Consider the following 24,272-nt stretch of genomic DNA (forward strand, 5'->3'; position numbering starts at 1 on the left):
TCTTTTATTCTTTCACATGTTCCAGCTGTGCCTGCTGAGCAAAGAAGACACTGTCCTAGTGCTTTTTATACTAGTGTAACAGGAATTTCATCAGAGATAGCTTTTGAAGATGTGGGAGACCTGTCTTCTTAAGCAAAGGGGAGGGGTCCTCCTTCAGGATTAGTTTCAATTACATCCCCAAGGGTAAAACAAAGGCTTATCTAATGCAGCTGTTGGCTTTGAAAAGAGCATGGGTACTTGGGAAATAAAAGCAGGCAAATGAGGGATCTGTTGTGAGCTAAGAATTCATAATGTAGGTGGAGTCAGCTTTTACATCTCATAGCAGCTTTATTTGTTTTATTTATTGCTTGTGAAAGTTATTCTCTTGGCAGACCCCAAGCCCTCTTTGGCAGAAGAGAAGCTGAATAGGCAGTTGCTGTGGTGGTGGATGGATGCGTGCAAATCTGATAGTGAATCTGCAATAAAAGGGAGATATAATTTTTGCCTATGGTCAAATCCTGCCTACTCAGTAAGAAGATAATAAATATACGAGAATGATTTCACTTGCGAATCACTGGAGTCTGACAAAAATGCTCTTTGTTTTTGAGAAATATTCCTGTGCTGTGGGTAATGCTAGGGCATTGGTGATAGCCAACGTTCATATGAGAGTCTGAAAAATCAGATCAATCTTCCTTAGCTCTGAGAGACAGAGTTATCTGATGGGAAATAAAGGTGGGGGAGGCTTGAAGAGGCGAGTGTGCTGATTCCATTTGCTGCTTGGCCTGTTTTAAAGCCTATTTTCTGCAGCTGTGGGAGACGGATATTATTCAGGATAGGATAATTGTAGGCTTTTTTTAAAAAGAGAAATCCCTATCTTTATATTCTTGTGGAAGCTTTCCTTCCTTCCTTCCTATAAAATGAAATTCAGTACAAAAGTCCAGAGAGAGCAAGATAGCTTATTGGTCTGTATGGCATCTTGTTTTATTGAAAGATGTTATTTTTGGAATTGGCAGTTTGGGGAGTATAGTTGTAGAAATCAAAACTGTTTATGGAATATGGTAGGACACTAAAATAATAGTTCTGAGAGAAATGTAGTTCTAAGCATGTCTGGAGGGCAACAAGTTCGGGATGTCTGAATTATTATTTGGTTCAGTGCTGGTTGCATATAGACATGCCTGCTAACAGATGTAATTTTTTATTATATGGGGAGTATTGCCCATATCTACCTTCTTTATGAATAGCAATGTTTCAGTTGATTTCTAGTAATCTTAGGTTCTTAAGCAATGTAATTGAGCAATCTAGAGAGCTAGTTTGGTTTAGTGTTTAAAACAGGTTAGAAATTAGAAGACTGTGAGGCCTATTACCATCTTAGCCATGAAAGCTGGCTGGATGACTTTAGGCCAATCACTCTCAACCCAATTCCTGTCACCCTCACAGCGTTCTTGTTGGGGGTGGGGGGGAATAGGAGGAAGAAGGAATATTATGTATGATTGCTGTCTTGACTTACATATACAGTAATAAAGGCAAGATAACATTTTAAAAAATCTCCAGAAAATTGACCTATGAAGGAAAAGTTGATGATTATTATGCTCTTTACTCTTGGAAAGATTGTGTAGCCTTTCTGAGAGATGAATGTAGATTCAGAAGTGCCTCAAATTAGAAATCAATGTCATTTGCACATTGAATTAGGATAAGATAAAATGTATGTATATTGTTCTCACATATTACAGGTTCTGTTTTTGAGCATATCTTTGCATGTTTGTACAAAATCTTCATTCTGTCTGGCTGAACCAATTTAGAGCAGAAGCTACTCTATGGCTGCTTTCTGAAGGTGAATTTTCAATTCTTTTAATGCTGAAGTCCTTTTATCTTTACCAGAAGCACTGTTTGCATACAGTAATGCTTGTCACATCACATCTTCCTGTCCAACTACAGTATGCCCTTTTAAAAATATTCAAGATTAGAATAAGTCAGTTCTGTCAGTTTGTAAATCAGAGATTAGAAATTAATTACCATTTGATTTATATTCCACTTTTCATTTAGGAGTTCCAGGTGCCATACATAGGACCTCCTTCTGTTTTTACACACAACAACAATCATGGGAGTGAGGTTGGAGTAAAAGAAAGCAACTAGCTCCAAAAATCACCCAATGAGTTTTTGTGGTTGGCAGTGAATTAAAACCAGACTTTTCTGGTTCCTAGTCCAACAATTTACATTCCATTCATAAAGGCAGTATTTTTACTTCTAAATTAGTTAACATTCTCTTCTCAGCTATGAAATTAAACTAAGAGAATACTAAGATTTTTTTGGTAAATGGTATAACATGAAATTTAACATACTTATTCAGTGCTGATAATTAGTAAACTAGGGCTGTTTTTGTATTGTTCATCAAATATCTGATGTATTTTTAGAACAAATACTTGACTCTATGTCACAAGCAATAGAAATACAATAAAATTTTAAGTATTTTACATAACTTTGATACTATTGTACATGATCTGCCAGCCTAATGGTTGCATTAATAGTATATTAGAACTGGTTATCAAATAATGTATTGATATCTATACTTCTCTAGATGTGCAATTAGCAGTCATTATAAAATGTATCATGTTTGCCCAAAAATATTTATTTACCTCCAAAGGAGGCACTAGGTCTTATTTTTGGGGGATGTTTTACTCACTTCAGGTACCGACAGCCCTGCCCAGCAGGTCCACTTCTTCTACAGCTGAAGGAGCAGCTTTATTCTGCAGCTGCATTCCGGCCTGCATTTTGTAGTCAGGCCTTTCCAGAAGGCATATGCAGCCGAATACTGAGCTTTGGATTCAATCCATAGCTCTGTTCTTGGCTGCAGTGGACTTCCGGAAAGGCCTGTGACTGAGAAATGCAGGCTTGGCTGCAGAAGACGCTACAGAAGAAGTGGGGGCCAAACAGCGAGGAGAGGCCTGGCTGCAAAGTAAATGGGTGCGGGGTGGGTAGAGCAGCTCCACACCCCCACCTCCGCCCTAGCTTGATTTTTAAGTGTGTGCCTCGACCCAAAACTAGGGCTTATTTTTGGGGTACGGCTTATATTAGGCCCACCCCCAAAGTCAAGCTAGGGCTTATTTTTGGGGTAGGCCTTACTTTCGGGAAAAGGTTCTTTGAAGGTTTACATTTGTGTTTTCATATTTAGCTATGGACTGATAAATAGAACGGGCAAGCTAGAAAATTGCACATAACCTAAGAAGAGAACCCTTCATGTCCATAAGCCACCTATCACTGTTTAACATGAGAGACCCAGTTTCATGGACATCTTCCATTATAATTCTTAATGGCAAAATCCAAATAAAAGAACAAAGCCATCATTTTAAATGTCAGTGTAAGAAGAACCCTTTAAAAACAAAGGACTCTGATTTCTGCTTTAGACAGGTCACCTTTTCTTCTGACAGAAGCTTTGTTCCTTTAAGTACAGCATGACAGATTAACATTCAAATAGTTTAGCCTTATGGAAGTCTACCTGTTGAATTTCTGCAAGCTCTGTATCCACCACTATTGTGATGGATAACCTTTGGCTTCAGAATCATATGAAATACTTGAACTGGTAGATTTTTGGTTGGTTACTTGCTTTTGGCCTCCGGAGTCCAACGGTACTATTGAATTTCTGTTCAAGCGATTCAGATACGGGATACAGAATGGATATTGTAGCATAAACTCACCAAAATGCACCAGACCATCAAGAAAATCCCTCTGAAAATCCAGGCCCTGCTTTTGTAGAAGACTTTTTAGCTCCCCTCCCCTCTTTGCATGATCATCAGTCCGCTGTAGTCTATGGCCTTACCAATAACTAAGTCTTGAATCTTAATCATCAAATGTTGCCCATTTTTGCATTATAGCAACCTGATATCTACCACTCCTATTTTGGTCTGCAACTCTTAGAATATTTTCATATTGACTGATATAAAAGTCCAAAAACTATCCGGAGGATAGTTGGTTTATACAATACAGAGAGCAAATTGTCAGTCAAGTAAAACTATCATCCTGAAATCTTGAGAACATGTATAAAGCAGATGAAGAAAGTATCCTATGAGTTAAGATTGGAGTCAGCCAATTCTCATTTACCCTATTTCTTCTAGCGCATTACATAACTGATATGGTTTAAAGAGGTAATGTCAAGGTTGCAGACTTTGCTGCATTTCCCTAAATTGCTGGCTGATAAATTGAAAGCAGATTTTGTATTCTTTAATCCCATGTCTTGGTATCTTCTTGGTTTTGTTCTGGTACCAATAACACAGAAGTTGGTACATCCTGGATAACTCTTCAACAGAAAATAATAATAATGATAATCAGTACTTAGCCAATAAAAGAAACTAGAAACCTAATTCCCAGGATATAACTGCCCCTCCCCTTATCTCCCATGGAACTCTCTTTTGCTGCCAGACTTTTTGTAAGGGATTGGGTAGAATATTACATCTCTCTTCAATATAGTGTCACATGAAATATAGTGGAACCTTAATTTAACAGGCCTCTACAGAGTTGACTTTGGATGCAGTGGACCTTGTAAATTAAATTGATTTAACCAGTGAGCTAGCCATATTTGTGGATAACATTACTAAATTGTTCTATCCAAAAATCTCTCCACTTTTGGTAAAAGCCAAAAGTGACAATGAAGAACTTCTGAAGGATCCCTTTAAACTAGGTGAATGCTCAACTATAACTCAGCTCAAGTGCACACAATGGAGTCTAAACTGACTGTAATCAGGATAAAGATACTGGAATCATACACCAGAGATGTTGATTCAGTGTGTGTGGCACTTGCAGAAAAGACAAATTCCATTATTTGAAAATAAAATGCTACTATTCTAATTTTCTACAAATCTATATCAGCTTATTGTGTACAATTCTGATTATTACACTTGAAGAAAATAGAGCTAAAAAAATGCAGAACAAGGCAACAGGAAGCAATGTATCTTCCATCTCAATAAAGGCTGTATATTTGGGATTCTTTAGTTTGGGGGGGGGGGGAACCAACTGAAATGTAAAAAATCATGCATGGCATAATTATGCTGATTAGCCTGAGAATTTCATAACTGAACTGGAATTTAAATTTTAATCTCACAACTTTATAATATATTTTCTATTATACCACCTTGGCTTTTATACTTGTCCTAAGCTATTATTACTTTATCCCTAATTAATTGAATAAACCAGAACTAGTTTTGAGTTCACTTGTGTCCAACCAAGTTATATATCATGATTTATAAATCACAGTGGCATTAAATCACAACACAATAAGCTACAAACTAACCAAACAACTATATACAGACTTACAACAATATGCAAGTTCAACCAATAACTCTTAGCATTAAAAATATCCAGAGTACAAGCTACAAGTTAAACTAGATGTTATTGCATTGGAAACTTTACTTTGAAAACAGATCAGGCTTTATACCCATCTTATAGTGAAAACCAATGGAGTAGGTTCAATATTTAAACCTTATGAAAGATTTGAAAAGCACTGAAAGAATGTGGAATACTGTAATTTTGTTTCAGGTGAAAAAAATCACAACTGTTTTGATGCTTTTTACTCTGAGGGGCCATCTTAGGTAACAGAGTCAGGATGAAGAGAAAAGTAATAAGACATGATCTCACCTGCATTTCCTAAATCTGGAACACTGGTAGATAGCTGAGTTCCCTCATCACATTAAACCATGGTGCTAGAAAACAATGATGGAAACAATGGTGGCTTATTAAGTAAATTATGATTAACACAAATAATATTGTAATAAGAAATGGATTTTGGTTGTATGATCAATGCTCAAATAACTGGATGGGTGGGAGCAGAGAGGGTCATCGGATATTTTACCTCAGGCATTCAGCTTAGTCTATGATATAAGAGTGGATAATATATGGACCTTGAATTCCCCTTTCTAGTATAACTGATTTCCTACCATTCTGAGGCAGAAAACATAAAAAAAAAAACCCGCATAAGTCTAAAATAGGCTTAAGAAAGCGTTTAAAAAGACACCTAGGGAAAAATGGCAATTCTCCCAACTGTGTATAATTACCTGGCCTTTAAAAGGTTGCTGATCTGTACAGTATAATGAATATCTAGCTCTGCGTTCACAAAAGTGCAGCTATCACAATAACTCAAAAAATGTCAACATATTCAAATATAAGCCTGTAAAAGATTAGTCTTTGATTATGTATGGTAAGCAATCTAATTGTGCTAAATGGAACTTCTCACAAGCATACAATTAAACAAACTGGTAAGCCAATACTTATGCTAAATTTATATATTCATTATACAGTACTGTATAGTGGAAAAGCTGGGAGATAGGTATCCAGCTCTTGAGATAATATTTCTAAGATGCTTTTGTTCTGTAATCTTTTAGGATTTTTAAAAATGGTTATGGAATTTTCTGTTGGTTTTGGTCTCTTGGGCAAACACAAAACACAAATTTACAAAACAGGTTTGCATGCCAATGTGATTCTATGCGTTTACCTGATAGAAAAAAAAATTAATTACCATGTTTGCAAATAAATTGATCATGCACGATTGAAGCTGCTGTATAAATATCATGCCTTTTTAACTTTAGATTTCTGCTTTTGCACTGCCACTATCATATGCTATGGAACACAGGTGGCTTTCCTAGACTGGCTGCAATATATATGCATGACAAATCCACAAAGGACATTTATCTGCAAAAACTGTTTCTTTTATTGTTGCAAACCAAGCCCATCTGTTCCTTAAGTTTGGTTTGTTTGCTTATATACCATATCATGTTTAAACTGTCTGAATATTAAAATGAATGCAAATACACTTTGTTTGAATTTATGTATTAAAATATTTCACTAGATATTTTTCTTATTTTGTTTTGTAGTGAAAATAGCATGTACTGACTTGAGGATGAATTCAAATTTTATTATGAATTAAATATTGTTATGTTGCATCCATCTTTATTTTTTATTGTGGTAGGTTGGGTTGTTGGTGTGTGTGTGTGTGTGTGAGAGAGAGAGAGAAAGTTTGGCATTAGATTACCAAAGTCTAAACTTTCACAAACTGTAAAAAATAAATAAAGGGATATACATATTTAATCTGCCATCCTTTGCATATAAAAGACCTGCCCTTCTTTGCATTTGTAGAACTGTCCTCCTTTGCATTTGAAGAGCTGCCTTTGGTAACCTGGTCTTCTGTAAATGAAAGGCACATCAGGTTCTATAATTCTGTTTAGTAAAAGGTTGCAATTTGCTATCTCACAAAGGCACCATATTAGGAAAGAACTATTTGGAGATCAGAAATTCTGAACTGCACTGAACGGGTAGTACATGTATAACTAAATCAGTCACAGAACTGGTAAAGGAACCAACATTAGCATTGATCCTTTACTCAAAGAAGAGAACATACTTAATCTTGTCTCTATTTTGAAATTGTTTCTGGATGTTGTGCTTGCAATGAGAAAAAAAAATGAAACTTTGATTCTATTTTTGTAAACTAGATAGGCTTATTGTTATAGAAATGGCTTGTACATTATGTAAAAGCAAAAAGTTGTGGTTGTAATGTCGTGACCTTCTACTGTGCTAAGAAGAGTCAGAAGTCAGTGCCTTTTTCTTTTTTCTTTTTTCCTTTACACTATCCCCCCTTTCCCCTTCCCTCTTCTTTTAGTTTTTCATGCTTTTTTCCTTGTATTTTATACTTCAATAAAAAAAATAATAAAAAATGCATTGATCCCAATGTCTTTTTCTAAATTGGAGTTCCCTTTATAATATCCTAGAAATTGAGTAGGTAAAGCTTAAGGCAATCATGAGCGAATCCAACTTATAGAAGAAGTTTGGTTGTTAAATAAACATGGTTAAACTAGAGATCATTTATTTCAGCAGGTTCAGAGTCACCACAGCTAAATCAAGCTACAAGAATCAAGCTGCGTAGGGCAATATTGGAAGAAGGATTGCTTGCCTACCATAGAAGAATGGATGCTTAAAGTGTCAAACTTAGCAGAAATGGCTAAGATTTCTACTTATTTGAAAGACCATTCACAAGAAAGATACATTTTGGTTTGGAGAGGATGGATAGATTATATTCAGAATAAATATGGGACTAAAAAGTTCCACTTAGTTTATGAGTAAATCTTAGAGTATTATTAACAGTTTATTATAGTGGAATATTCCCCTTTATGGATTACTGTCTTGTCGTGGCGAAGGGGCTTGCGTAACTCAATGAAGCTATAAGCTATGCTGTGCAGGGCCACCCCAAGACCGACAGGTTATAGCAGAGAGTTCTGACAAAATGTGATCCACTGGAGAAGGAAATGGCAAACCACTCCAGTATCTTTGCCATGAAAACCCCATGGACAGTACTAAAAGGCAAAAAGATATGACACTGGAAGATGAGCCCCTCAGGTTGGAAGGTGTCCAATATGCTACTGGGGAAGAGCAGAAGGCTAGTGCTAGTAGCGCCAGAAAGAATGAAGCGACTGGGCCAAAATCGAAAGGACGCTCAGCTGTGGATATATCTGGTGGTGAAAGGAAAGTCCGATGCGGTAAAGATTTTTTCTCTATAGAAACCTGGAATGTAAGATCCATGAATCAAGGCAAGCTAGACGTAGTCAAAAAAGAGATGACAAGACTGAACATCGACATCTTAGGAATCAGCAAACTAAAATGGACAGGAATGGGTGAATTTAACTCAGATGACCATCAGGTATACTACTGTGGGCAAGAATCCCTCAGAAGAAATGGAGTAGCCTTCATAGTCAATAAAAGAATAGGAAAAGCAATACTGGGATACAATCCCCAAAATGACAGAATGATCTCAATTCGAATCCAAGGCAAACCATTCAATATCACAGTAGTCCAAATCTATGCCCCAACCACTGGTGCTGAAGAGGATGAAATTGACCGGTTCTATGAAGCCCTACAGCACCTTATAGAATTAACACCAAAAAATGATGTCCTTATCATCATGGGGGATTGGAATGCTAAGGTAGGAAGCCAAAAGATAACCGGAATAACAGGCAAGTTTGGCCTTGGAGTACAAAATGAAGCAGGGCACAGGCTAATAGAATTTTGTCAAGAGAATACGATGGTCATAACAAACACTCTTTTCCAACAACCCAAGAGACGGCTCTACACATGGACATCACCAGACGGTCAACATAGAAATCAGATTGACTATGTGCTCTGCAGCCAAAGATGGAGAAGCTCTATACAGTCAGTAAAAATAAGACCAGGAGCTGACTGTGGCTCTGATCATGAGCTTCTCGTTGCAAAATTTAGGCTTAAATTGAAAAAAGTAGGGGAAAGCACTAGGCCACTCAGGTATGAACTAAATCATATTCCTGATGAATATACAGTAGAAGTGACAAATAGATTTAAGGAATTAGATCTGATAGACAGAGTACCTGAAGAACTATGGATGGAAGTTCGCAACATTGTACAAGAGGTAGCAACTAAAACCATCCCAAAGAAAAAGAAATGCAAGAAAGCAAAATGGCTGTCTGAGGAAGCTTTGCAAATAGCTGAGGAAAGAAGGGAAGCGAAAGGCAAAGGAGAAAGAGAAAGATACACCCAATTGAATGCAGAATTCCAGAGAGTAGCTAGAAGAGATAAGAATGCCTTCTTAAATGAACAGTGCAAAGAAATAGAAGAAAACAACAGAATAGGGAGGACCAGAGATCTCTTCAAGAAAATTGGAGATATGAAGGGAACGTTTCATGCAAAGATGGGCATGATAAAGGACCAAAATGGCAGGGACCTAACAGAGGCAGAAGAGATTAAGAAGAGATGGCAAAACTACACAGAAGAACTATACAAGAATGAGCTTAACATCCCAGATAACCACAATGAGATGGTCACTGACCTCGAACCAGACATCCTAGAATGTGAAGTGAAATGGGCCTTAGAAAATCTGAGCAACAACAAAGCTAGTGGAGGTGACAGTATTCCAGCTGAGCTATTCAAAATCTTAAAAGACGATGCAGTAAAAGTGCTACACTCAATTTGCCAGCAAATTTGGAAAACTCAACAGTGGCCACAGGATTGGAAAAGGTCAGTTTACATTCCAATTCCAAAGAAAGGCAATGCCAAAGAATGTTCAAACTATTGCACCATTGCACTCATTTCACATGCTAGTAAAATTATGCTTAAAATCCTACAAGCTAGACTCCAGCAGTATGTGGATCGAGAACTACCAGAAGTGCAGGCAGGATTTCGAAGAGGCAGAGGAACTAGAGATCAAATTGCCAACATACGCTGGATCATGGAGAAAGCTAGGGAGTTCCAGAAAAACATCTACTTCTGCTTCATTGACTATGCAAAAGCCTTTGATTGTGTGGATCACAACAAATTGTGGCAAGTTCTTAAAGAGATGGGAGTACCAGACCATCTCATTTGTCTCTTGAGAAACCTATATGCGGGTCAAGAAGCAACAGTGAGAACTGGACACGGAACCACTGATTGGTTCAAAATTGGAAAAGGAGTCCGGCAAGGCTGTATACTGTCGCCCTGCCTATTTAACTTATATGCAGAGCACATCATGAGAAAGGCAGGGCTAGATGAATCAAAAGTTGGAATTAAGATTGCCGGGAGAAATATCAACAACCTAAGATATGCAGATGATACCACTCTAATGGCAGAAAGTGAAGAGGAACTAAAGAGCCTCTTGATGCGGGTGAAGAAGGAGAGTGCAAAAGTTGGCTTGAAACTCAACATTAAGAAAACCAAAATCATGGCATCCGGCCCTCTCAATTCCTGGCAAATAGATGGGGAAGAAATGGAGGTAGTGACAGATTTTATTTTTCTGGGCTCCAAAATCACCTCAGATGGGGACTGCAGCCAAGAAATTAAAAGACGCTTGCTCCTGGGGAGGAAAGCTATGGCAAATCTAGACAGCATACTAAAAAGCAGAGACATCACCCTGCCAACAAAAGTGCGTATAGTCCAGGCCATGGTTTTCCCAGTTGCAATGTATGGCTGTGAAAGTTGGACCATAAGAAAGGCTGAGCGCAAAAGAATTGAGGCCTTTGAACTATGGTGCTGGAGAAGACTCCTGCGAGTCCCTTGGACTGCAAGGCGTTCAAACCGGTCAGTCCTAGAAGAGATCAACCCCGACTGCTCCTTAGAAGGCCAGATCCTGAAGTTGAAACTCAAATACTTTGGCCACCTAATGAGAAGGAAGGATTCACTGGAGAAGGGCCTAATGCTGGGAAAGATTGAGGGCAATAGAAGAAGGGGACGACAGAGAATGAGATGGCTGGATGGAGTCACTGAAGCAGTAGGTGTGAACTTAAATGGACTCCAGAAGATGGCGGAGGACAGGAAGACCTGGAGGAGCGTTGTCCATGGGGTCGCGATGGGTCGGACACGACTTCGCAATTAACAACAACAACAAAATAGTGGAATATTATTATTATTTTTAGTATTAGTGTTGTTTAACAATTTGGATATTGTATTGTTTAATAATTATTAATAATTAGGATATTGTGTTTGTTTATGTTTTTATTATTATGTTTACTTTTAATTTGTTTATATTTATGCTAAAGGGGAGTTAAAGCGCATTATGGACTTGGTTATTGATATAGTTGGTTAATGTTAGTTAGATTATGATTATTATAATTGTAACCCTGTATTCACCTCTGGGAAGTGGGGAAGGGAGAGGGAGGTATAAGGTGGGATGGTTTTGGAGTTTATATTGTAACTTTTATATAACTCTTCAATAATTTAAAAAAATGAATAGGAAAAGAATCAACCTGCAAACTTCTGGTTCTGGACTGCAGCATCTGCAGCCATGTAGAGAGACTGCTCTCTCCACCGACTGCTTTCTCTCTGCCGGTAGACCCCTAGTCAGATCGAAAAGTCACCCTGGAGGGGCGACTATTGTTGAGGAGGCCCTCGTCGACTGTGGAAGGGTAGCAGCTCCTTCTGCGGTCCAAGAATGCTCCTTAGGGCTGACGGAGGAAAGATCGGCCAGTAAAATGGCCGATCACTTTGCTGCTGTAACCAGAAGTCAGAAGGACATCTAACCGCAAGAACCACCGTGGTTGATCTGGGTGAGATTTTTTTTTCCTCTCTTAATCCTCTTTTCTTTTTTGCTTCTTGTAAAAAACATTTTTGGAACTATTTCCCTGCTTTAAGAAAGCAGCATTTGTGCGTATGGGAAAAGAAGCTTAAATGGACTGAAAATTAACTTTTATTGACTATTATTTAGTTTTCCATCTATTTTGGGGTCTTGAAAAAAATTCTAGTATTGAGCTTATGACTGGATTTAGTCTACATGTGAAGAATATATATTTTTTCTTCTTTTTCTGATCTTGTTAATGTTATTTTTGGTGTCTGGGAAGGGATTTCACAGTCTACTGAGGACACCTTGTGGAGAAAGTTAAAATTGCAACTGTCTTTTTTCCCTGTTTGATGTTGAGACTGGCTTGACCTTCAGATCATCATAAAAGGGAAAAGACAAATTCAACAGCTGTATTTGTGGGGTTAAATGTTTTTTGAATACAGCCTCTACTAAAAGATAACAGGACTGTTTCTAATCACTATCAAAATGGAGAAACCCTATTCACAACTCAACTGTAAACTGATATTGGGAAAAAATTATGAAGCCACTGAGCAAATACGTCTACAAATAAAAGAGAGTACTACAGAAATAAAAAACAGAAATTTTACTTTAAACCTACAGACTGACTTCCAGATTTTATCTGAACATTCTACAGACCAAAAAACAACAGAAGCGGAACCAATCAACATTAAAGAAGATTTTACTTCATTTTATACACAACCTAATGAGATTTTGAATGAACAAAAAATGACTGCAATTAAATCACTCACAATCTTAAAACCAATAGAAATGGAGGTACAAATACAACTAATTGAGAACCATGATAACTTGGATAATCAACTACTAATCACAAAATTGAATATAATTGAGTATTCTACTCAACAGATCCAAATATCAAGATTTGAATCTCTAAAACAACAAGGGACTATCTACAAAGGAGTCAGGTCTCCAAAACAGAGGAGGGGACGCTCCTTCTTTACCCAAATGATACTACAAGGCACAAAGAGAGATTTATTTGTTGATATTGAGGCTCTGTTATGGAAACCTACTTGGCCTAAAAAGAAAGCTAGAATAAGATTTAAGAGTATGATCCAAAACTCTACATAACGGGTTTAAAAGGCTTTTTAGATACAGATTGATTCATGGTTTAAGATGGGTGAATATGACGTTAGATTGAATAAAGATTAATTAAATATTTGAACTTAGTCAGAAGATGTTTGTTTGTGTATTAACATGTTTGTTGTGGATATAGCAGTTCTGGGTGGGGGTTAAAGGAGTTTGATGTAGATATTGATTGATTGATTGATTGATTATAGATTTAAAAAATAAAGTAGAAATGTATTTTTTGGAATAATATTTTTGTTGTTAGAAAGAATAGTTATTTGGTAATGAAAGAAGAATAGGGAGATTTTTGAAAAAAGAAAAAATGATATTAATAAATGATTACTAACTATGTCAAGGAAAAAGGGAATGGAGAGACACCTGAAGTGTTAATAACATTTTTATTGTAGCGAAGCAGAAAATGGTACCGTAAATGCCGGCGTACAAGGCGACCCGGTGTATAAGACGACCCCCGTCTTTATAGCCGGGCCGTATTCCTAGAACGTCGTCTTATACGCCGGAAACTACCAGTATTTCCGGCGTATAAGACGACTCGGCGTATAAGACAACCCCCGTCTTTGGCACCGATTTCAGCGCTCACGGAAGTCGCCTTATACGCCGGCATTTATGGTAATTGAAAATAGTAAAGCTTAACACAGGATTTGGATTCATATAGATGAAATGTTATTGATGATTGTTTTGATTGACCTAACTGTATTGAAATACATTAATTTGAATATAATATATTATTTGAGGGAATAGAGAGAGAGTTTTTAATGATCTAATTTGAATTACATATGTATGATTTTGCTCTTGAATAATTGATTACCCTGTCATCACGTTGTTTCCTAAGCACTTGTTTGTAAAAAGAAAAAAACAATAAAACTTGCTTTAAAAAAAAGAATCAAGCTGCAAGTCTTAAGTCAACAAATTATACTTGAATTTGTCCAATATAAACCATATTTACAGGAGGTTCATGCTGTGTGAAATGATTTACAGTGCGGTAGGTCGTTCCTTTGTGATTGGGAAATATCTATAGAATCATAAATGGTTTTACTTAATATAATCTGAAAAATAATGTGATGTAACAACGCATCATAGCATATGTTGCACTATCTCAAAGTACAATAGATAGATCAGAAAGGAAAGATAAAGTTTGAGGGACATATTTTGAGAGATGGAGCAGCTTGAAAAGATTAATATGCAGAACATGCCAAACAGATCTGCAAGCAGACAAAGAAAAGCCTTCCCTTGTTCTTTTTTTTGAGTAAGATGCTGAAGAAAAACCTAAATGCTTTGAGTTCTGGGAACAGAGAAGTGGCACCAGCTGCACAGCCTTTAATTCCCTAGCTTGATGCTGGTTTCATTGGATTACAATTTCTATCATTCTCAGCCAATGTAGCCCTTGGTTGTGTTGTATGGGATATTTTTTTTATATTCCAAGTTCATCATATCTGCACAGTATCAGGAGAAGATTGTAACTGTCTTCTGTAATCACTGGTTTGCTAGAATCTATTTTTTATAAGCACCAAGTGTTATGCAAGACATATTAGTCAGAGATGAATTGGCATTGTTCCATTTCCAAAAAAAGAGTTGGAACTGCAATAAGGGGAAGTTCTCAGAATCCACGAGCTAGACAATTTACTGTCCTCCAGAAATTTTGGACATCAGTTCCCATCTGCACAGGCAAGCATGACCAATGAAAAGAGTTTCTAAGCTTTCTTGTTCAAAATTCCTGAAGAGCACCAAGTCTTGGTATGCACACAGAGTTGACAGATTAGATAACTAACATTGGGCAGAAGGATCCTCCATTTTTTTTTAATTGACTGAAAAGATTAGCTGTTCCTCAGGCATCTTCCTAAGGAAGCATACCATACATTTGCTCATTATGGCTTGTCCAATAGCAAAGACACTAGCTTCAAGTACCACTTTAGGAGGGATACTAAAAAATCAAGACATCTAATAGTGCATTGCAGAGATCTTTCTTGGGAGCTTCTGTCTTCTGAGTTGATGATATGGGACTTCGGGTCCCAAATGAACATTGTGAATAGATAGACTGTGGATGTTGCTATTTATAGTCTCTGTTGAGGGGACAGTGAAAAAGCACATATTACTTATATAGGTTGGTATCTTCTATAACTGTCTCATACTTCAGGCTTGCATAAGTGTTGGTTTGTGCATCCAAATTCTCCATGTTGGGGGGAACAATCTGGAGCCCAGTGCCTACCTGAGCTTGTTTCTTTTGGAATAAGTTTACTCAAAGTCTTTGGTGCTTATTTTTATTTACAGATATAAAGATGAGCATAGATCAGCAAACAAATTATCCCAAATATTTCAGAGTTCCAGCTAAACTAAGCTCTCTGGCCTTCTCTCTGTGTATGTTTCTCTCTGTGTATGCTATTTGCTTTTACAGGCTACTTCCTGAAGAGGCTTTTATCATGAGATGTCCTGTCTCAGATGTGAAATTTTACAGTGTAGAACAGAGTCTTCAAACTTGACCCTTTTATGACTTGTGGACTTCAACTCCCAGAATTCCTCAGCCAGCCTGCCTGGCTGAGGAATTCTGGGAGCTGAAGTCCACAAGTCATAAAAGGGCCATGTTTGAAGACCCCTGGGGTAGAACATTCCAATTTTTTGTAGCTGCTTAATTATAGCTGGATAAATTACAGGTTGCACTATAATGCATTTCATATTGATACAAGAGCATACAGGCTTCCTAAAGGAGAATTTAGGAGTTTGTGTATACTCTTACTAGCAGAAACTGAACAGATTAAATAAAGGAAATGCCAACCTCTTGCATTTGGCTTCCTTGCTCTGCCAGAACTGCAACAACCTTCCAAACAAATAAAAAGCTTATGAGTTAACAAAAGCCAAAGACTTTTATTAGCAGCACCATTATAGACACAATAGCACTCTGAATATCACACTGGGTATCCTGTGAACTGAAAAAGCTCCCCAATGCCTTATAATTGGGGAAACACAGATTGCACCCCATGTCTCAAAGACTCTTAAAGTTACAGTGAGATTTGCTGTTGCCAGTCTAGTCAAAGCAGTCCGCCTCTCTTGTGATACAATCAGCTAACAAATTCGACCCACAGCTATGATATTTAAGAACAGCTGTTAGAGTTGTCCATAATGCTGGAATTAAAAATGATTGAAAATTCAATTTTTATCTTTTTTCTCAGGCTCAGCTATGCAGTATATTTTAAAATTATTCTGAGTGGGAAGTTTGTTTTTGCAAAAGGGTTTATATTATTTTTGATAGCATAATGTATAAAAATGTTTGCTGAAATTCCACTTTCTACAGGCTAGCTGAACTTTGATTATTTATTGAGGTCATATGTATACACTGCAGAAGTCATCAGTAGTACTATCAAGTCACTAATTTGGGGGTCAGAAGTTTAGGAACCCAGTTAGAGCCTAAATTTATCCAGTTCATGAAAAAACAAAACTTATCTTTCATCAACCCTTTGCCCCTTTAAGTAAGTTGTACACAATTTTCTGTGTCACTAGAAACATTGTCATGAAAGAGAATGATGAAGATATGTGGGATATGAGCTTTTATTTTACAAAAGTCATCTCATATTGATTTATATGAGACAAGAAAGAGATATCTTGTACCACACACATTTTCAGATATTTTATTGTACCTCACTAGTATATTTTGTAAACACAAATTCAAACCAATATTTGTTTGCTCTTATGTAGTGATTTTCATACATCAAGGATCTTTCAACAGTACTACACTACTACCCTTTCAACATGCAAAATTTCTTCAATCCTTCTTCGGTGTTTGGGGAATGGTGTTGCTGTAGCACTTTTTAAGTGAGGTATGTTATTTTGTCCTGCCCCAGTTCTTTCAGTTTCTTTCATAGCAATACACATTCTGCACAATCTCATTTTCACCTGACACATCAGGTACTGTTATCTTTCAAGGGACACTTACCAATAGGTGTAGAAGGATCTGCATTAGAGGGAGAGTTTCCTGGGGTAATTAGGAAACAGCTGTCAAGGAAAAATATCTCCCCCTTATTTACCATTCAAATGCCCAGGCAATGGAATCAGCATATGTATTTTCCTCTTATTGCTGCCCAGGCATTTGCAAAGGAGCAATTATAGATAGGCATATGCGTTCTCTTCCCTGCTCATGTTCAGTCCAGCTCCCTGTATAAGGAATAGGTATGCATTAGGATAATATTGATAGAAGTTATTTATAGGGCTGAGACATGCCATTTTGAGTATACATGATCAAAAGACAGATCATGGTAATTTGCTGAAGGATAGATAGGGCCCTTGCCAGTGATGGAATTCAAATATATGAGCAACCGGTTCTCTGTGTGATTGCCACTTCCAGAAGTCCATTCTGGGTCTGGGCAACAAAAAATTAGCCGAAGTAGCGCGAACTGGCTGAATCCCACCACTGGCTCTTGCTATTTTTTCAAATATCTGAGAGATTATGGAAAGAGGATGGAGAAGTCTGTGAATTACTGCAGTCTCTTTTGGACCAAACATCATATAAGTCTTCTCTGGGTCTTACCTGCAGATCTAGAAGGAACAGAGAACATTGTAAATCATCAGATCATTTATACTATAAACGAGGACTTTTCAACCAGTGGTACATTGGCACCTGGCAGGTGGTATGCGACCATCCTAGAAAAGTGGTAACGGGGGAGGGGGATGAGTTGAACCGATGGCAGCACCGCACAAGCCTGAGCAACAGATGGCTGGAGCTGCAGGGCTGTCAGGGCTCAGTGGAAGTGCCAGGATCAGTGCCGCTTTCCAGCTGATCGGCACTTCTTTGGGGCTGTCAGAGCTCAGTGGAAGCGCCAGGATCAGCGCCAGGCTCTAGCGGGAGCTCAGTGTTGATCTTGGCGCTTCTGCTGAGCCCAGAAGAAGTACCAATCAGCTGGAAAGCAGCACTGATCCTGGCACTTCTGCTGAGCCCAGAAGAAGTACCAATCAGCTGGAAAGCAGCACTGATCCTGGCACTTCTGCTGAGCCCAGAAGAAGTGCCGATCAGCTGGAATGTTGCAGCCTCTCCAGGGTCTTGTGATTTACATTCAGATGCTTGGCAACTGATTCATATTTATGACAGTCAGTGTCCCAGGGTCATGTGAAGTGATCAAAACCTGTTGCAAACACCAGGAGATGGGGGGAGGGAATAAAAACCAAACAACCCCACCCCACCCCCACTGCCAATCCTCAACAGAAATGCTCACAACAATGAAAATCTCGGAGAGGAGGAAGAGCGCGGCTGGGTGGGCAGGCAGGTGTCTTGCTCGGTTGTGGCTTGGGGGGCACTTTTTTCAGTGCCATTGTAACTTCAAATAGTCACTAAGCGAACTGTTGTAAGTCGAGGACTACCTGTACTTTATCACTTTTTTCCTTTTTTTTTTTTTTTTTTGGTCAAGTTTTTGACACCTTGCTAGATGACTGGTGGTACTCGCATGTTGCCATATCCTAAAAGTGGTACAATGGGTGAAAAGGTTGAAAAGCCTGCTATAAACAGTCTGCCCCAAAAAAGTTGCAGCAGGGGCTTATTAACCCTTAAGGAAGTTTATTTATTTGTTTTAAAAATGTTCCCTATATTTTTTGTCTTATAGCTAATTTCACAGGGTGGATGAATGAACTTCTTTTTAAAAGGTGGATTTTTGTATTGCTTGCCCATTGTAATTATGTACAAATCTTGTTTTTTTCATTTTTTCTGCGTTTTTATTATATTTTATTATGTTTGATACTGCAGCTGTTTTTAAAAACTATATTGGTTGGTTTTAACTAGAATTTCTTTTATGTATTATTGTTTTTAGTGTTTTTGATTGCTGCTTGGATTATATGAAGAGAGGCAGAATAAATAATACTAGGCCATCTTTCTATTAACAAGAATAAATACACTGGCCAAAATGCATTTCTATACCTGTTAATTCATGTAAGCTATCCAAATGTAAAACTGCCAGTTTTAATGGATTTGAAATAAGAATAGATTTAAAAATTTCACACCACTGTTGGGATGAAAAAACCCATTGCCAATTTAAAGGTGTTAAGGAATAGAAGATAATATCCTTTTCATTCTTAAAACCTGATTTTGTCATTCCCAAATGATATCCAGTTCTGAAATCTTAGAGATGAAAAAAAAATCAACTCTAGATTTGAAAAAATAAATCCCCCAGTCTAAAATATCTCTATGCCAACTCTTTGCATGGTTTAATATCATAATTCCTCAAAGACAAAGAAGTGACTAGGCCTCTAGGATTAGATCTTCAGTATGTCAGTCCCATATATCAGTATTAGTTTAGATAGGCTAGTCAACTGGCTTGGTAGTAGCTATATACTTATCATTCTGAAAGTATTTTCCCATGCCATAGCAATATTTATTTAGACTGTTCAAACTCTATATTAAAAGACTTTCTTATGGAATAAAAGTATTTATTACAATTTTATTTATTCTACAATGATGAAAACCTGAGCAGCATATGAGTTTTCCCAGGCAAACATCTTCTCACCTCTGTACAGCCTAGGTCTTATAGGCTGTTTAGTTTCAGTGATAGTATTAATTCAACACTGTGTCTCTAACTCAGCAGCTCAACTTAAGTTTAACATCTTAGTTTTAAGAAATTTAGGATACCTAGTCTTCTATTGCTTTCAGTTTCAAAGCTACTGGGAAATGTTCATCAGAATTCAAGCTTGTGGGAAGGACTGTCTTCAGTCTAGAAATTATAGAAGTCTAGGCACTTCTATAATTTCTAGACTAAAGATAGTACTTCCCCCAACCTTGAGGAACATTTCCCAGTAGCTTTGAAACTAAAAGCAGTAGAAGACTAGGTATCCTAAATTTCTTAAAACCCCAGCTGTCTGCAGTTTCATTTCATGATAGGATATTCCAACCAGTATCACTTATTGTATTCTGTCCAAGATGCTAACAGATGTTTGTCCATTTGAACTCTGACCTGTTTAGATTCTATGTGATTATTAATAATCTGTGAGTACTTGGAACTATGTTTAACTAGTCTAGTGTAGACATTATTTTTCTTTTCCATCTGAAAACTGAAGGAAAGGGCAGTGTTTAGATATCTCTAAGGGCTGAAACTGGCAAGGCCTAAAGCTATGATTTTCAGCCCAGGCAGACTGTGTAAATATGGAATAGATATTCACAAAATTCAAGGCAGAGAAAAGAATGTCCAAAATCTGATGCCTCAAAAAGGCAGAAAGAAAAGGCCTAGGATTTAAACCTTGTGTCTGGCATATATAGCAGACTTAAATCTTATGTTCTGTAGTACACGGTATAACTTATTTCTTGGCAAAAAGCCATTTATTTATCCATTGGGACCTTGACATCTCTGCTCTTTGCTAGTTACAGAATATGAAGTAGAATTTCTGGAGAGCTACAATTTATTGTCATGCTTTGGAAAGAAGACTGATGCTGTTCTAAAATGGTTTTGCATCTAATAATTACATTGTTTCCTTTCAATAATGGTTTTATCATACACCTATTGTGATTAACGCATATGGTAAAAAAAAGGCTCTGATGCTGTCCCTGGGTAATTAAAATGGGGAAGGATAAACAAAAAGTGTAGAACAGACCAATTTTATCTTGAATATTTCTGCACAGGTATATTTATCTACAATTCACTCATCTGTGTAAAGAGGTAGCAATAATAGGGTTATATAAGCCATGAAATGAAATTACATATAAATAGGTTCTTAGCCAAGGCTGTATGGAGGAGAGGATAATTATTTGGAAACTCCCAACTGTTGAGAGTTTTATTTTCTTGCTTTGTATGGGCTTTCTTCTTTTGAAATTTCCTAGACAAAATATTATGACAGTTGTCTATGAGAACAGAGAAATATATCTACTCTTAGTAGTAAATTCTCAAATGCAATTACATATCTGCCCACCTTAAAGAGGAAAATAATCATGTTTCCTAAAGGGTAGCTTTAAGGTGAAAAAGAAAAGTGTTTCTTGGTGTTCATAGCTATGTCCTGGTGAAGCAAAGGGCATGATTTATCTTAGGCATCCAAAGCCATGACTAGAAATACTCATGAAACTAAGGAGATATACAAGTAGACCTTGACTTACATCAGTTCATTTAGTGATTGCTCAAAGTTACAGTGGCACTGAAAAAAATGACTTATGACCATTTTTCACATGACTGTTGCAGCATCCCCATGGTCATGTGATCAAAATTCAGCTGATTGGCAATTGAGTCATATTTATGATTGTTGCAGTGTCTTGGAGTCATATGATCATCTTTTGCAAGCAAAGTCAAGGGGGAAGCTAGATTCATTTAACAACCACAGTGATTCACTTAACAGCTGTGGCAAGATTGATCATAAAATGGGGCAAAACTCACTTAACAAATGTCTTATTTAGCAACTGAAATTTTGGGCTCAGTTATGGTCGTATGTTGAGCACTACCTGTACTATTTTAGTGATTATATGTCCTATAGTTTGTACAAGTTGAGAGTTTCAGCATAATAATACTTGGCATTTATACAGTGTGTTTTCTAAGAGTTCCAGCTGCATTATCGCATACATTACCCCAGAAATCGTTGGAACAAGCCCGTAAGACAGGATTATCTCCATAACTCAAATGGAATAGCTCAGTTTGATAGTAGATTGTCCGGAAGCCACTTATTGTTTGTGTGGGAGATCTGTGATTTGATTTCATTTTTTTTTTTTTACTTATCTAGCCACAACTGTGGACAATGCAAAATTGATCAGAGCTATAGAACTTGGGAAAGATGTATTTGAAAGGGTTAAGCAGGTTCATGTCTGGTTAATATTTGGACAGGAAACTACCAGGAACTATCAGGACTGTAAGTTAGACTAAGAAATCAAAAATATTTTTGAAAAAGCAATAACAAAACATTTCCAATTAAATAGTATGAATATTGTATGTTCATGAAATCACCAGTTGAGCTCTGTTGAAACAGACTTTACTATCTCATCTAATCAAATTCTGTCTCCCTATAGGAATTGTAAGAGGTATAGAGGAAATAGGAGATATCAACCATGAATATAGATAATATATAGGTTTCAGTCATCAATAGACGCATAGAGATAAACCATATTTATACACCATTCAAAAGAGATAATAAAAAAGCTAAGAAAGAAACAAAAAGTCCAGAACACATCCTCTGCAGCAACCAACATCCAGATAAGCAGGGATTAACATCAAAATACCAAGCAGAAAACAATACCCTAATCAAGGAACTAATAAAGAGAAAAGAACACCCCCAAGGCAGGGCAAAATACTATATTTAAACAAAGAGTAAAACTCCACACTCACTAGCACTGATGATGTTACCTAGTCTGGTAATGAAACATCTGCAAGCAAACGACCGTGCTTAACACCAAGGACTCCACAGTTCAACCCTGAGATCCATGTATTCTGTCCTACTGAAATATAGGTATCTTTCTTCCACAAGATTTCAGGGAAGAGAGTTTTAGATAAACAAAATGGTATACCAGGAAAAAAAATTCTCCTTATATTAATAAACTAAATCTTGAATTACAGGTGTTCTAACTTGAAAATGAAATATGAGATCCATCAATAATTTTTCTACATAGCCTATACTTTGGTCCCAAGACCAGTGTGAAATATCAGCATTCAAAACCAAAAATGGGATTTTCAGCTCACAATAAGTTATAACAGCCTTCAAAAATAAGAGCTGCTTTCTATTACAGAAACTGATTCCCAAAAATGGGAACTTGTAAACAAAGAAATAAAGAAACAGATATAACCAGTGTCTCTGGGCTCAGGAATATTGATCTTCCAAAACTTAGTAAAGAACTAACTACAGATATATGATTGAAAGTTCAAATTATGACTTCAGTGTTTAAAAATTCAGGAACTGGAAACTACATAACCACAAATACCTCAATTCAGAGAAGTAAAGTTGAGGGAAGGGTACTTATTTAGAAACTGTGTTTGAGGAAACAAAAATGTGTGGTTTAATAAATAAATAGTCCTTGATTATTCATTTAATGAGCATGCCATGCATTTTTATTCTGAAGAAAAGCCACCTTAGATACCTTAATATGAACAAGAAAAAATGCCATACTTGGGAGTGTTTGCTCTTATTGGTACAGTTTGTCAATAATGCTCTAACCTGTCCACAATGCATCTTGACAACTCCCTGCTTCATATTTACCAGCTTCCTTTCTAGTATTGTTGGCTTTACTTGCCACTGCATGATGTGCTTTGCATGTCACTATTTAAGGTATCACATTGTCTCTTAAGCATTGCTGATGAGGCACTTGACATACAGTATTAGAACTGTGAACTCACCTTATTCTTACTGTATCTTCAGTTCTCATTTATTCAATTATCACCTGGATGTGGTATGTAAAGTAGATTATTTCTTTAAAAAGGCAGACCTGTGGCAATGGCATTAAAGTGAACCAGATGTGAATGAAACATTCATGTAAGGACCACTAAAATATTAGCTGGAATTAATTTAACTAGTCCTTGTATCCATGCTTTAAACCTCACAAAATAGCAGAAATCAGACTTTTCCACTTCTTTGGGGCTGTTCCCCCAAAGTTCCAAGGAAGTACCATGTTCAGCAAAACCAGATGGAAGAAACACAGAAATATATGGGAGAAAATTCAAGATTGTGGACTGTTGACCACTCTGCAAAGGAGGCTTGTTGTGTAGCAAATCAAATTGTTTGGGTAGTACTGGGCAACCAGTAACCAGTAACCTTTGATTTAAATTAGATACCTATAATCAAATACCCCAGTTGTCTTGTTCATACTACAGAAGAAGACCCTAGAAACAAATTCTATGAGGAATTTAAATCTTTTAACAGTTCTACTTTTGAATATGAAATGTTGCTTATTTGAATCTCAGAAAAAAGCAGAGTGCAATGTAGGTGGGAATCAATGAAAATTTAAATATATTTTTGCGAGTTCTTAAATATCACCCCCAAATCCTTAATTGTTAAAACATTGCATTCATTCCAATACATGCAGTAAGATATGTCAATTGCTTATGCAAAATCTGGAAATGCTATAATAGAAAAACACTGCAATATAAATAATTTGGATTTTTTTTCTCGGTTCGATCAGGTCCAATTCTCAGACTGCCTCAATGAGTCCCTTCATTTTTCTGGCAATTTTTTTTTCAGATGTGGTTAGCTATTGCCTTCTTCTTAGAGC

Source organism: Crotalus tigris, unplaced genomic scaffold (assembly GCF_016545835.1).
Source record: "Crotalus tigris isolate CLP2741 ecotype Arizona unplaced genomic scaffold, ASM1654583v1 scf7180000024167.7108832, whole genome shotgun sequence".
Taxonomy (NCBI): domain Eukaryota; kingdom Metazoa; phylum Chordata; class Lepidosauria; order Squamata; family Viperidae; genus Crotalus; species Crotalus tigris.